Here is a 15,146-nt window from a genome sequence, read left to right on the forward strand (position 1 = left end):
GCTTTGTGCAAAATTCACTCCTTGCTTACGGTATGCCCCAAAGATTTCAGTTTATTTCTCCCAAAATGAGATTTGCACGACTTGATTGTCACTCTCTACTGCTCCAGTCATGTAAGGAGGTCCTATTGGGTTCCTCCCACTGTTTAGTAGCAATAAGAATGGCATACAAAACTACTTTACTCTTTAAGTCCTCTCCCTGGGCTAGGTCCAGCACACGAGCAAAGATGCTTACCGATAAATTTAACCCAAATAGTACAACCTTAAAGGGTAACATTTACTGTCGAAGAGGAAAGCCATATACTTGCTCAATTTAGAAGCTGATGTAATCTGCCAGTACCTAGTAGTCAAGTTCATGGTTGAAAGTTATTTCACCCAGCCAAAATATCATTTACTTGCAACGGAACCCTCTTTTTTATTACCAAACGTTTATTAACATTCCACACATCCAAAACCAAACGTAAACTTCCGTTTACTGACAACGGAACCCTCTTTTTTATTGCCAAAGATATATTTATGTTCCAAACAACCAAAACCAAATGTATACTTCCGTTTGATTTTTACTGCATCTATAAGACTGTAATAACAACCAGTAAACAGTTCAATAATTTCCCCAATTTAGTGTTCTCTCAGTTTCACTTTTGATCCCAGTCTCCAGTGACAAAACGATTGGATAAGGCCTGATGAAAAAAGATTCATAGTTTTTGACCAATAGTCCACACTCAATATCTTTTATAAGCTCAGGATTCTCTGAAAATGTTACCTGATGGTTCAAAAGTACATCCCTTAATTCTCTAAGCTCTTCTATCTTCAACTGTTCCAACTCTGTCACCTTTTTAATTATATCTTCTTCTGTCACTGTAGCTGTGTCTTGATCTTGCTGTTTGAAATTTCGACTTACAGCACCATCCAGCAACATCCAGATGTTTCGTTTGTGTCTGATATTCATCGTCAGCTTATTTGTTTCTGATCGAAACAGTGCTCTCCAGCACTGAGGGTGGAGACGTCCATGAATGTAAATCACCTGAAGATGGGCACAAGCTTGAAACGGGTTGTGTGCTAAACAAAATCACTGTCATTTAATTGCTTGCTTACTCGTTGTTTGGTTTGTAACACAACAGTATGTGAAGATGCTACGTTAATGTCCACTACTTTCACTCTTTCCTTAAGTTCTGTTTGCGTTACTAAAATAAGCTTCTACAAAGAAAATTAAATTGTTGATTCTTTTCCATTTCGTTCACCTGCTCATTCGCTTCACCCCTTTCTTGACTTATAGCACTGGACAGGTTTTGAATTCCTAAAGATTGATTTTTAAATACTGCCTTACATGAAACGTTTAATTCAGAAATTTCATTCGTTACTTAACAGATAACTTCTTTTGGAGAGAAATGCTCTCTTTTCCTGTGCTATTCTGATTTCTGTGTCTTCCTTAATTCGTCAGTAATCTGTTTTCTACTTCCAAGTTAATGGAATTCCTTCAATTCATCTACTTCGCCGTCCCCAGTTTTGATGTTAAGTTTATCACTAATCAAATTTCTGCTGCTCTTCATTACTTTCGTCTTTCTTCGGTAGACTCTCAGTCGAAATTGTGTGCTCATCAGCCTTTTCATTTCATTCAACAGGTCTTGCAGCTCTTCTTCACTTTCTCTGAGAATAGGGACGTCATAAACGAATCTTATTATTCGTACCCTTCAACATAGATCTTAATACCACTTCTGAAACTTTCCTTTAATTCCGTCATTGCTTCTTCTACATACAGATTGAATGCAAGGGGTGAAAAATTACATCCATGTCTTCCATCCTTTCTAATCTGAGCACTTTATTGTTGGTCGGGTGGGGGGGAGGGGGGGTGTAGAAAATAGCCGCGGTGTATCGCTCCTGCGATCATTTTCACATCTGTGCGCCTGACCAACAACAGGTTGGACCGTTTCTCCTTGAACACGAGCGAAAGGCGCGATTACATCTCTCCCGTTCCGTGGGCCATGATGTAATCTAGCTGAAATCTTCCCGTATGACCCGCCTTTTCCAAGTATACCTCCTCCTCTTGTGATTCTTGAACAGAGGATTCGCAATTACTAGCTGATATTGCACACAATCGGCGACAAAGTAGTGAAGGTGTCCTGTGTTATGATGACGACGAACGAATCGTCGCCAATGTTGACCGGTGGCCAATGCTAAACAGAAACATATAGATCACAGCAGGTTTGTCAGTGACGTCGATGAGGTGCTGGCTGCGCGGTCTGGATCTGCAAAGACTAAAACAATTAGAAGTTGTTGGTAAAAAAATGATATATATTGTACTTAACTGGTTGTACATGATTCTTCTTGGCTGCATACATATAATTATAAAGAGATAGCTGTTGGGGCCTCACTTATGCCACACGTTACTAAACGCCTTATTAGAGATTGCTTCCTATCAGCTGAAGGCTATGCTACTTTACTACTTGACGTCCCGAGCAAGAGTGGACGAGAGCTCGCTAGAAACTTGATACAAGCTGCGGAGCGACGCTGGCGGCGCTGGTCGCGACTCGCGGGTCCAACCATACTAATACGGACCGCGGTCGATAACTGCAACCCCTAACAAGTGTGGAATCGAACGTTGATACTACATCCTGTTCCTCAGGCATTCATCCTCGATACCTTGTTTTAATAGATGTCCTTTTCCCCAGGCGCTCGTCGTAGATGACTTAACTGTTGCTCCGGTGTCCGCGAATGGCGTTGGAGTAGTGCAGACTTCGTGGCGTTGCATTTCGTGTTATCCGGGAGAGCCAGAGTAACATCACTGATTATGTTAGCGTCTTCACCGAGGTGGCTGAGCAAAGCGGCCATTTTTATATTGTCGTCCGAGATACCGTGGGAGGCCTGAATGTACTCAGCGACCGCAAGTCACATCGCAGGTTGGTCTGGGCGGAATGGAGGTAACTTAAATTCTGAACCATAACAAGTGGCGGAGTCATTGGTGCATGGTTTGTACTGACGGCCAGGGCGTTGTTCGGAGAGGCACAACGGCTAAGTTCGCAATTATCGCATGCAGCGTGGGTGTAAGGTCATTAGCAGTGTCCGGAAGTTGTCCAACCCAATGGAGCACGTGATGCAGCGCGATCGGGTGGACTGAGGTTGGATGCGGGGATGTAGGCAAGTCAGCATCGGCGATTGAAATGGCGCTAAGCACTATGGGACTTAACATCTGAGATCATGAATCCCCTAGACTTATAACTACTTAAACCTAACCTAAGGACATTACACACATTCTTGCCCGAGGCAGGATTCGAACCTGCGACTGCAGCAGTACCGCGGTTCCGGAATGAAGCGCCTAGAACCGCTCGGCCACAGCGGCCGGCATCGGCGATTCGAGAAAGCGCATGTCCAAGAAGCTGGTGCACAGTACTGGAATGATAACTTATGCATACTGGAACGAAATCACCCAAGAGTCCATCTGTAGGAACATATTGTTCAGTAACACAGGTAGCACTGTTAGCATCGATGAGGCTGCGCTGATAAGAAGAGTGAACATTTTCCTTCTTGAATAGTGGCGGTCGCTCAAGATTTCACTGCGAAGCTTTAAACTCATCCGTGCGAAAGTCTTCACATAGAAATAGCTGTTCACGACAGTAGTTGCGTTGTACTTGCAACATACTCTATTGACATAATCATTAGACACAGAGGAACAGCATTCTGGCTCAAAAGGGGAAGAGTGGACAAAGTGCATGAGATAACAGGAGAGCATATTACAGAAAAACGCCAAGTAAATCTTTGGAAGGTTGAGACATGGCAAAAAGAATACGAAACATCTGACAAGGGCCTTTCGGGTTTTCTCCTTCTTCCAAAACATCCGGGAACGGTTGGGACTCAGACACGCTGACACAAGTCGCCGTATGGTACACTTCCTGATGCGTCATGGCCCGTACCCCACCCACTTGCACCACTTTAGCCTTAGCCAAAGTGATATGTATGAATGCGGGAAACATGTATCTCCCGAACACATGACACTAAAATGTGGCCCACTCACACATCTTAGGAGGACGTCAGAAATCGAAGACGTAGGGCAAGCTTTAAGAGACCCAGATAACTGGATCATGCTTAACCGTATCACTGATGAAATATCAAGAGCGCTAAACAAGGCCTATAAGCAGCGACGACCATGTGTAAGATCACGACCCGAAACTCACCCTACACCACAACATGATGCATGGGATAACAGAGATCCAAACACCGCTATGGAAACAGATGAACATATAGATACAGATGACGATATGAACACTCCAATATCACCAGTTACATGCACGATATACTAACAGATACACAACTGCAGCAATAGTACAAGTAATACAAACATGAAATTTGGAAATAAGTTAGTAACAGAAATAAAACAACGAATTTTCCTGTTTGTGCAAGTAAAACAAGTAATTATTTAGTTCCTTGGGTGATTATTTTCAAATATGTAAATGTGTAATTTGTGAAATGTATAAGATTCAAACTGAAATACATATGAACATTATAAAATTGTGCATAAACGTACAAATGCAGTGTAATAAGACGTAAACGGACAAACACAAAAGGCTCCTCTCCTGCTTACGGCGCGGTGAAGTCGAGCAAGTAATAGTAGTAACAAATAGTACTGTCATGCCTGAAACACAAACCGCGTAGAGGTAATACCAAAACCTACATTCACATACTAGTAGCTATAGTAGAATATGCTAATTCAGGTGAGATAGGCTCGAAGTATTTACTGAAGCCCTCCCACTCTAAAAAGCTTGGCAAAGGGACCTCGTTTCCTATCTAAATTTTTGTTTCGTGTATTATTTTCTTCTTAAGGGTATAGTAACTTACCCCAGTTCTAATTTTTGTATCTTGCGTTTTTGTGTTTTTTCTTAATTAACGATTTAATTGTATGAAAAACAAGAAAAGTACTAAAATTCTGAAATTTGTCTAGTTTGCTGTAGCAAACGACCAATTATAGTTACCCAAATGAAATGAGCGTTATGGCATTGTTGGCCGGGATGCCAAACCCGGGGAAGTTCGGCCGCCGAGTGCAAGTCTTATTTCTGGGCGAGTTACGTGCCGGTAATGAGGCTGGAATGATCATTAGGACACACTGTCCACGAGCGGAGAAAATCGCCAAACCCGGCCGGGTATCGAAACCGGGCCCGCTGCACGGGAGGCAAGCACGTTACTACCTAGCTAAGCAGGCGGACTACAGTTACCAAGGTGATGGGTCACTCTGTAATGTTAATGAATAAGTAAATAAGTTGCGAGATGGCTCCACTGTCGGCGCGCAGTATCCGAAATGAGAACTTAGAAGTGTTCAGATGAGCCATACGCTGTCGTCGTTGGTCACCAAAGTAGATTTTACCCTGGTATGGGTTAAAGGTAGAGCGTAGCAATGACACGATGACACAACATGCGCTTTACTCTACGATCGACACCGAAGGAATACACGTCTACGTTCACGGCATTCGTAAAGGAGCCTGAATCTTGGTTCCTCAGACATTTCGCACCGCGCCACTGTGGCTGGTCGGAGAGTTTCCTCTCTGCAGCTGTCGCTGGCGGAGGCACCACACGTCCAACAAGTGGCATGTCTTTGACAAGCCTGAAAAGACAACATATCCCTCTCAATCCAGCTGGGTTGTATTCCGAGGTGGACCATGGCAAATCCTCTCGTTATCTTAGTCACTATTTGCCCTATCCGTGGACATTCGACCACCACGCACACACCACTAATAGCTCTTTTACAGTGTAACTGTGTCGGCTTAGCTCCACATCTCGAGACAATGGAACGCTGAAACAAAACAATACAATACTAACAACAAAGATTCTTGTCGGCTTCAAAGCAAAGATACCAATAAAACGTATTTATTTCCTCAATTTTACGATAGGAGGGAGCAGTGCTCCTCACTCTATGTATGGAATAAACTCACGTAGTGAATGTCAAATCAAACTCGTTTCAGCCGTCTGATTTCCAAAACGTAAATTTTATTTGGCTACCAGTTTCAGCGATTTACTACGTCATCTTCAGGTCCCCTGACCGATGTGGAGGAAGATTCCAAGCCCCGGACAAAGTAAGGGGCCTGCATTCAAAGACCGGTATGTGTAGATCTACAGATTTTGACCTATTTTGAGCGGAACTGAGGTCGGAATCATCCTACACGTTCGTCAGAGGGCCTGAGGATGGCGTAGTAAATAGCCGAAACTGCTAGCCAAATGAAATAACTGTTAAAAAGTTAGACGGCTGAAACGTGTTCTATTTGTTATTCTATACTGAACAGCCGAGTCCCGTAACAATCTCTGAGAAGAGGGACATACAGAGACTCACGTAGTATCATTCAATCAATATCTGACATCTTTCAGACTTGTTATATTTCTGTTGGCATTCCGTTTTACTTCATACCGGGTTGGATAGTTGTTGGTTGTGACCTAATCTAATCATCATCTAATCATCGATCATCGATTTATTTAAACATCACCCAGTATTATCCTCCAGAGGAGATAGTGAGTTGAGCTGCCTTTAGCGTATGAACACCATCTACTTGCTGTTGTTGTTCCGCTGAGCTGCCTTTAGCGTGTGAGCACCACCTACTTTGCTGTTGTTGTTTGGTAGGTGAGGAGTGGTAGCTGCAGAGCAGATGCAACGCTACGCTCTCCGCGGACTCTGGCTTCCTGGAGCTGATGAACGTCCTGGACCATCCCACCTGTCCACTGGAAGACCTGCCGCCAGAAACCATGGAGCCGCCTAAGCAGAGCCGAGTGCAGCTGCGAAACGACGCGCCGCCGAGGTCTCCCAACATCCCTGTGGCCAGTGACCTGGCGTGCACACCTCTGCCTCTTTTCCTGGATCGCTGTCAGCTCGTTCAGCATTTTTCAGGACGTCCGATTTACTACGACACACAGTGTGCATGATGCTCGCTGCTATTTAGACAATCTTGCCAAGCAGTCGTGTCCGGAATTGAAGGCTGCGGATGTCATCTGTTCTGTTTCCAGAGCTATCCTGTTTCTGAAGTGTCGCAATTTGTTCTCTTGTAAAGTCTCCTGGAGGGTCACCTTTTCCAGAAAAAGAAGTAACTTACCGTCCGAATTTGATTCGAAAGAGGACAAGCCAACAGAGAAAACACTGAGCTACAGCGCCATGTTAGGCAGTGCCATTTCGAAATCCAAGCATTTTAAAATGCACAGATTAAAACTTTTCGAAATCTCATTTAAAGCGTTTTGACTGCCGGAGTATTCGCGTACTTTTCCTCAGTTATGTAATTTGTCTGGAAAGATACTCTTGTGCTTCCAAATCATGCATATAACCCAGGTTCTATGTTCTGAGGTCATGCGACATGTGGCGGGAGTCCCTGACTTACCTACAACGGATCTGATTGAGAGTGCCTTCACACGTCTCAGCTCTATCTGGCTAAACAAATTCTACTACCAAATGTACGCCTGCTTTCGTCATCTCACGCTTCCTAACCTGCCGAAGCAAGCAAAGTATTCCGTGGTCAGATCCTGTATCCACTAATACTCTGGATATATGACGCACAACAAGTATTGATTCTGAAAATACGAGCAAATATTGTCTTCCCCAGTCAGATGAAATTCCTCGTGGGAATTTCACTGTCTATAGCTTTGAATTTCGTTTTACTTGGACTGGTGGGATGCGTATACCTATTTACCCAGAAGTCCACGTGGGTCGAAATTTCTAGTAGCAGTAAATTTGGCCCAAATAAATAACTTCTTTACCTTCCATTTAAGGCCGTCGTCTTAAGTTGGATAGGTACTATAATTAAGATTTAGTTGCACAAGGCGTAGCCCAGTTTTTGTGTTACGTTCATGTAACTACAGTGATACAGGAGCCAGAGCTGCTCGTTTTTTTTTTTTTTTTTCATTTGACACGAAACGGTGCTTCCTATAACAAGGAACACGGTACTGTCGTGGTGGAACCCAGACATAATCCTTCCAGGGCTAGAGCTCTGTAAAGTAGCTGGTGTACAATTTCTGGCTGTGAAATCCCTTTGTAATCTCTGTGAATATATTTTCAAAGGACTGCTTTAATTACAGACTATAATAAAGGCTGTCCTCGGTTGTAAAGATAGAAGCTAGCTGATGAGACAAAATTAACTGCAACCAAAGCGTAAAACCAGTGCCTCAGTTTTCTAATTTACTCTTCATTCTCAATTTTCTGTTTATTTGTACGTGGTAGCGTCTACGTATTTTAATGCACCGATGTTAAGTAATTACTTACTCTCATGGCCCCGGAATCCACAGTCGATTTTTGACCGCGTCAAGTAACCTTCTTCACAGCGTCCATCCTCCGCATCTTCTTCTCTTGCTCTACGTGGCTGAAGATCCTTTGGCCACAGGGTATCTACATCTTGTCTGCGTTCTGCCTAAAGATTTTCGTCCTGGTTTCTTCTCTGTTGCTTCTATCAATTTTGATTCCTTCCCTCCCACCCCTCTGCCCCCCCCCCCCTACACGTCTACTATAGAGATGGTCAACCGGTATCAGTCTCCTCACCTAGGCATCCGCAACACTATGTGGTTCATTTTATATCTCCATGAATTACCTGTTATGTCCTCTTTGTCATGCTCCTGCCTAAAAAATTCGTCGGGACATTTTATTTTCAAAAACCTTTGTCATTCTCTCTGTTATAATTACCTATTCAACATATTTCTGTGTTATATAGTAACAGTGGTCTAATTATTGTTTTATATATCCTCATTTTGCTTTCCCTTAAAAAGTTTTGGCTGATAATAATTTGTTGAGTATATTTGACCCTCTGGATGTTGTTTCCATCCTCACTTCTGTTTCTTGTTGTCGTAATTTCTCTTGTTAACTACCACCCACTGATTTTTAGACTCATCTACTTCTTCAAGGATGTTGTCATCGATCTGCATGGTTCCTCACCTTACTGCCTTGTAATTTCTTTCTCTCCTTACGAATTTTTGTTCTCTCGTCGTTTACCTCCTATCCAATTTTTCTTGATTGTTTGTAAATGACATTCTTTCCAATATTTTCAGGTCATCTAGATTTTCGCTGATTAACGCTACATCATTTGCAAAGGCAAGTAATTCATTTTTATTCCTATGTAAATTCCCTCTCCTTCTTTGCTTACTGCATGCAGTGCTTCCTGTATTATTACTATGCTAAAGAAGAGAGGTGATGTTCCTTCTCTGTGCCTGACTTATGTTTTAACGTCAAAAACTGTGGAACACTCTCCTTTCATTTTCTCTATCTCTTTCGAGTCCTTTGGGAAGAATACTCACGAAGATTGCAACGAGGATCCTGCAACCAGATTTCTCTCAGCTGCTCGACAGAGCTCTAACCCTGGATGGATGGATGGTGTCCCACCAAGCCAGTACCCTACTCCTGGGTGTAGGGAGTGCTGTTTCGTTAGAAATGGAAAATACGGACAACACTTCACCCCGGTGCCATCGTTGCTGTATGTACATAGTACAAAAACTGCGCTATTCCCTGTGCAGCCCAATTCTAATTATAATACCTATCCCACTTAAGATACTGGCTTAACTGGTAGGTGATCAAGTTGTTTGTTTGAGCCAAATTCATTGCTACTAGAAATTTCGAGTTGCGTGGAGTTCTGAGTACATAGGTATACGTATCCCACCAGTCCAAGTAAAACCAAATTGAAAGCTATAGACAGTGAAATCCCCGCAAGGAATATTATCCAACTGTGGAAAAGATAACCGTGGTTTAGTAACGAAATTCGGAAAATGCTGAGGAAGCTTAGATTGATGCACTCACGGTTCAAAAAAAGAGCGCGGGAATGTTGACGGGCAACGTTGAGCAGGAATTCAAGTCACCAGGTCCGGAAGGATTGCTAATTCGATTTTACTGAGTACTCTTAGACATAGATCCTTTACTTAGCCTTCATTTATAGCGAGTGTCTCGTTAAGCGCGAAGGCCCAAGTGACCGAAAAAACAAAAAAAGGCAGGTGACTCCTATATATCAAAAGCATAAAAGAATGGACTCGTAAAATTACAAAGCAATATACATAACATAGGTTCCCTGTAAGATTCATGAACATATTCTAAGTTCGAATATAATAAATTCTATGGAGTCAGAGACGCTACTATCCACGAGTCACCACGGATTTGGAAAGCATCGCCCGTGCGAAGCTCGGTTTGCCCTTTTCTCTCACGATATCTTGCGAACGATAGACAAAGGGCAACAGACAGATTCTATATTCCTAGATTTCCGGAAAGCGTTTCATTAGTGCCCCACTCCAGATCGTTAACAAAGGTCCGAACTTGCGGCAGTGGTTTCCAAAGTGACTCGAAGACGTCTTAAGTAACAGAACCCAAAAAGTTGTTCTTGATTGCGAGAGTTCATCAGACGGGAAGTTATCCCCAGGAGTGTCCCGGGGAAGTGTGACAGAAATGCTCTTTTCCTCTGTATACATAAAAGAGTAGACAGATAGGGTCTACAAGTGTTCGCTGAAAACGCTGCATCGTGTGCGAAAGTATTGATGGTAGGTGATTGTATGAGGATGCAGGATAACTTCGACGGTACATCTATTTTGTCTGATGAATGGCAGCTTACTATAAATGTAGAAAAATGTGAGTTAGTGCAGACGAGTAGTGGCGTGATACTTGGCACAGTCATGTAGAGCAAATATCCAGGCTTCACCTCGCCGAGAAATGTAAAGCGGAGTTAGCATGCAGAGTCGGTAGTAGGGAAGGCGAATGATCAACTTTGGATTATTGGGAGGATTCTAGGAAAATTAAGCTCGTTTGTAATGGACACCTCACATGAATCACTAGTACGAACTTTTCTCGAGTACTGGTAGAATATTTCTATTCCTTACAAGCTCGGATAAAACTAAGATGTCGAAACAATTCAGGCATAGTTTTGTTTTTTACCTGTAGATTCGATCAGCATGCTACTATAACGGAGATGCTTCGTGCAGTCAAAAGTAAATCCTTGGAGAGAAGACGACACGTTCTTTCCGCGAGAAACCATTCAGAAACTTTAGGCAGTTGTCACATGCAGCTGACTACAGGGCAATTATACTACCACCAACATACATTCTGCATAAGGATACGAGTACAAAATGAGAGAAATTAGAGATCGCACGGAGGCGCATAGACACTCGATTTTCCCTCGCTGTGTTTGTGAGGAAACAAAGTACTCTCCTCCATGCTCCGTTTGGTGGCTTACACGGTACATATGTAGGCACAAATTTTAAAAGTCAGGAAGACAGATGTCAGAGGTACATTAAATGAATACTACGTAAGCCTATTTCACCTACAGCGGTTCTCGACTTCGTATAACTGAGGGAATGAGTAGATTTTATTGATGACCCTGCTTGAAATCCGACAGAAAGCTTCGTTTCCAGTATTTTATGGTATTCTTTCAGTGTTGCGTTGTATGATTTCTGGAGCCATTGCCACACCGCTGTACTGAACAAAGTACACTGCAGTGATGTGTGCGTCGGCGCACGAACGTCCACAGATAGGGCAAATATTGACACATATAATTAGACCATTTGCCATGGTCTATCAAGTAAAGTAACCCTTCTTGATTGAGAGACACATGCTGTTTTTTTTTAGACAGGGTCAATGAAGGCCGCTTTTTGGAAGTAAATAAAGGCGAGAGGAAGCGTTTGACACCATCCATCAATCAACTGAACAATCTTGTGTGATTTGTAGTCTTCGTTTGTATTATAAACTACTACTTTTTCATATCTGTTCTCTTTATATGCCGTCATAGGCTTTCCTCGAATCAACACACGGTACTTCCATTGCTTTGTTGTATTCCGCATATTTTGGTATGGCTTCTTTTAGTAGAAGCTCTAATCTGTGGTGGATCGATTACTCATAAGTCTCGCTTATTTTCATCTATTACCTCCCTTAAATATGGTTCCAGTTTTTTCTGGAGAATCTTTTAGCACACTCTTTAGGCTGTGCTAATTAAGGGAATGTCTCTATAATTCTGCGTTCTTGTTTATCGCTATTTTTATCGACTTGCATTATGATCGTCTCTTTCTTAGTTCCAGTCGTTGGTCACTTGTGTATTTGTTCCGAAAATACGTGTACTTCTTTTTTTTTAATTCAACTATTATTCCATTTCTCCCTAGAGCTTTGCTGTTCTTCATTATTTGATTGTGTTTACTGTGTCTTTCCTTGTTCATGGTGCAAGTAAGGAATCTACGTATGATACTGGTATGGGTCCTCCATTTCTGTACTTCAAATCTTCCACATTTAAAAGTTCCTTACAATTTTCCTTCCTAATTTCCAAACCTTTTGTTCTTTCGTAAACTGATTTGCCATTACTTTCAGATAAAGTAATTACTTACTAAAATTGAATACGCATGGAAATAAGAGGGAAATTCTTGCTACAATTCTCCTAATTGGTCATATGATCGGACATTAACATGAAATCCAAAATTTAAATAAGAACGTTTTATGGTACCTAGCATATTGAAATACAAAAATAATGCAAGAACTTCCTGTTCACGGTAAATTATTTTCACCAAGTTCCTAAATAGTGAAGGCAGAAGAATGTACTCTTACAATGCAGTTATAGGAATCTTTCACCTTCCGCCCGATTCATAAAAAGCTTTTAACGCATGACTACATTTATCTTATGTTTAAAACTTGCAACTGGTTCCTATTTCTAACTAAGCTCTGTTTTTGTGCGTGCATATGCAGGTTCAACAAATGATTTTGCACTGAAATTCAACCCTAACGTAAATAACAATCGTGTGGAGATTATTGCAAGTTAGCTCGATGGGACACCAGGTTACATGAATGTTTAACGGAACTGGGTAACGCCATTTTCAAAATGCAACTGTACAGCAGAACTTTCCCATTAGAATATGTAATCGCCTAGGTAAATGATGCCACGAAAAAATCCTTGAAAACTATTTTCATACGAAGTTCTGAAAGATGGCTCGAAGTAACTCAATTGAATAAATGAGAAAAGTGGATGAATATGAGCTTGTCACATGAAGGAAGAACAAATACCTCTCATAGAAAATGCCCCCAGCGACGACTGCCAACTGCGTCAGAAACTAACTTTATCAGCTTAAAAATAATTATCTGAAAACAAACTGCTTTTCCTAATCGATCCCCTGAGCGCAATGGTTCGCTCTGTTGTGCCGACTTGCACACAGTTTTCAGGATACCGAGGGTGAGCTTCGTTTTAAACACACAGAAAATGGACGCCATCTTTGCTCATGGTAGGCACGTTACGTGAATTTCTAGTTGGTGGTTACTATAACGAAAAAATTCCAGCCAAGGCTAATTTTAGTCGTGCAACCATCGTACATTTATTTTCTGAAAATGAGTTACAAACGGCCTCCAAGAAATGAAGCTAACCATCGAACAGTGATAACGGCTGGACTTCTGCACAACGTAACAACACGAAAAATGAGAGTCTAAATCCTTTTAATCTACCCACGAAACAAGCAAGTGGGCTGTGTTTTTAAGCCGTCTCACTTTTATTACATCAAAGTCCCCCACAATTTCAGACTGACCACGGAATCCTTGCATATACAGAACTGAGGTATTATGCGTATTGAGGCGAGCAGATAACTCACTACAAAAAACTCGCTGTAGTTTTGTTTAAACAGCCTAAAGAAAAACTAAAATCTCATTCGAACCGGAAACGGTCGTAAGAATCACCAACCGCCCTCAGCGTACCATAATTTAGCCTGAAGACGGCAACTAGAGCAAGCGAAACGAACAAACTTCCAGACCTGACTGTTTAAAATATTTTTTTTCATTTCAGACCCGTAAACAACGCAGAACAGAAAGCAGAGAACACAGTGTCATGCATCCGGTTCAAGGGGTGGTATATTCTACCTCAGTAACGGCCGTGCGTTGCTGATTGGCTGATTCGAAAATCTGCCGAAATTAAGCCTCAGAGATACTACGACTTACTTAAGCTAGAGATAACTGAACGTTCGCGGAGGAATCGATACTAGCCCTGTGGTCAACATCTCGTATCGACAAGTGACTGAACTTAGAACGTACATTACACATATAATGAGAGGTGAGCGTTCTCACAATGTAGTCCTTTCAAAATGCATAATAGTTACGTATGACATTAAATCCACACCTGTGCCTCGTCTTGAGCCTCGCTCCAAATGGAACAGTCCGAGATTCGATTTTTCGACTGATCCAAGGAATTACTTTTTCCCGGCAGTTACGTTACTTTCACTGCTGGCAATGCTTCATTTCACAACTGGAAATGCATCATGTATCTGAAAATTATCACACTGTATCAAATTAAACTTCAGATCAAGAAAACATTTTTCAGTGCGTATTCATTTATATACTTTACTACTTAACTTTATTTATGTTATATGAATTAAACAAATTTTATAAATGTGTGTAAAAGTTGTACATATAAATGATTTGTTACTTAAGTACTATGTCTGATTTGTTACTTAAGTACTATGTCAACAGAGATTGACGCCAATTTAAAATTAGAGGATAAGGGAGATGGAGACAGTTGAAAAGCCCTAGTGTGTGGACGAATATGTATTGGGGTCTTTTGGGCTGATGAATGTTTCGATTCGAGAGAATGGAACAAAAAGTTATGGTAAACAATATTACTAATAATTAGTTATGTCAAATATGGTTTGAACGGAAGAATAGTGTTCCGCGATATTGGAGTAATGGCGTTTGTGAGAGAGGACGTGATTAGATGAGCGAGAGATACGTAAAGGTACTATAGAAGACGTTAGAAATTAACCTGTATCCCGAGTGCAGCTCCCAAACAGGTAAGAAGTTCTTCAAACGACATTTTTATGAACAGTATTGTGAAATGAAAAACGTGCGCCATACGATTATTAGGCACATGTATTTCCTATAAGTTGAACTATAGTGACATAGCACATAGAATTTTGTGTGATTTTTAATCAATAAACGATCGCCCAAAACTCAATTGACGTCTAATGCGAATCAAACCAACTGAATAACATCCCATTAGCAGTACTACATAGATATGATTTTCAGAAACTGTATGATGACAGCTATCTTGACTCATTTTTCAGCCATCCATAATTTTAACAGCGATATTAGTTATATTTAAGGAGAAGAAGGACTTGCCATGTTGGGTACGGTGGAACCAGAGACTGCAGCACTATTTTCAATCTTCATGAGTCACGAGGTAGTTGGAGCTTATTGGCATACTTCTTAAAAT

The 15,146-nt window shown here is 41.6% G+C and overlaps 1 long non-coding RNA gene across 1 annotated transcript in view; it reads left to right on the plus strand.

The window, feature by feature from the left end:
* LOC124605187 overlaps window positions 1-14,888 on the plus strand; it is a 36,760-nt gene extending 21,872 nt beyond the window's left edge. The window contains exon 4 of the long non-coding RNA XR_006978618.1: window positions 6,596-14,888. This is a non-coding gene — a long non-coding RNA (uncharacterized LOC124605187). The remainder of the gene's footprint in view (window positions 1-6,595) is intronic.
* Window positions 14,889-15,146: the final 258 nt, after the last annotated feature.

Source organism: Schistocerca americana, chromosome 3 (genome assembly GCF_021461395.2).
Source record: "Schistocerca americana isolate TAMUIC-IGC-003095 chromosome 3, iqSchAmer2.1, whole genome shotgun sequence".
Taxonomy (NCBI): domain Eukaryota; kingdom Metazoa; phylum Arthropoda; class Insecta; order Orthoptera; family Acrididae; genus Schistocerca; species Schistocerca americana.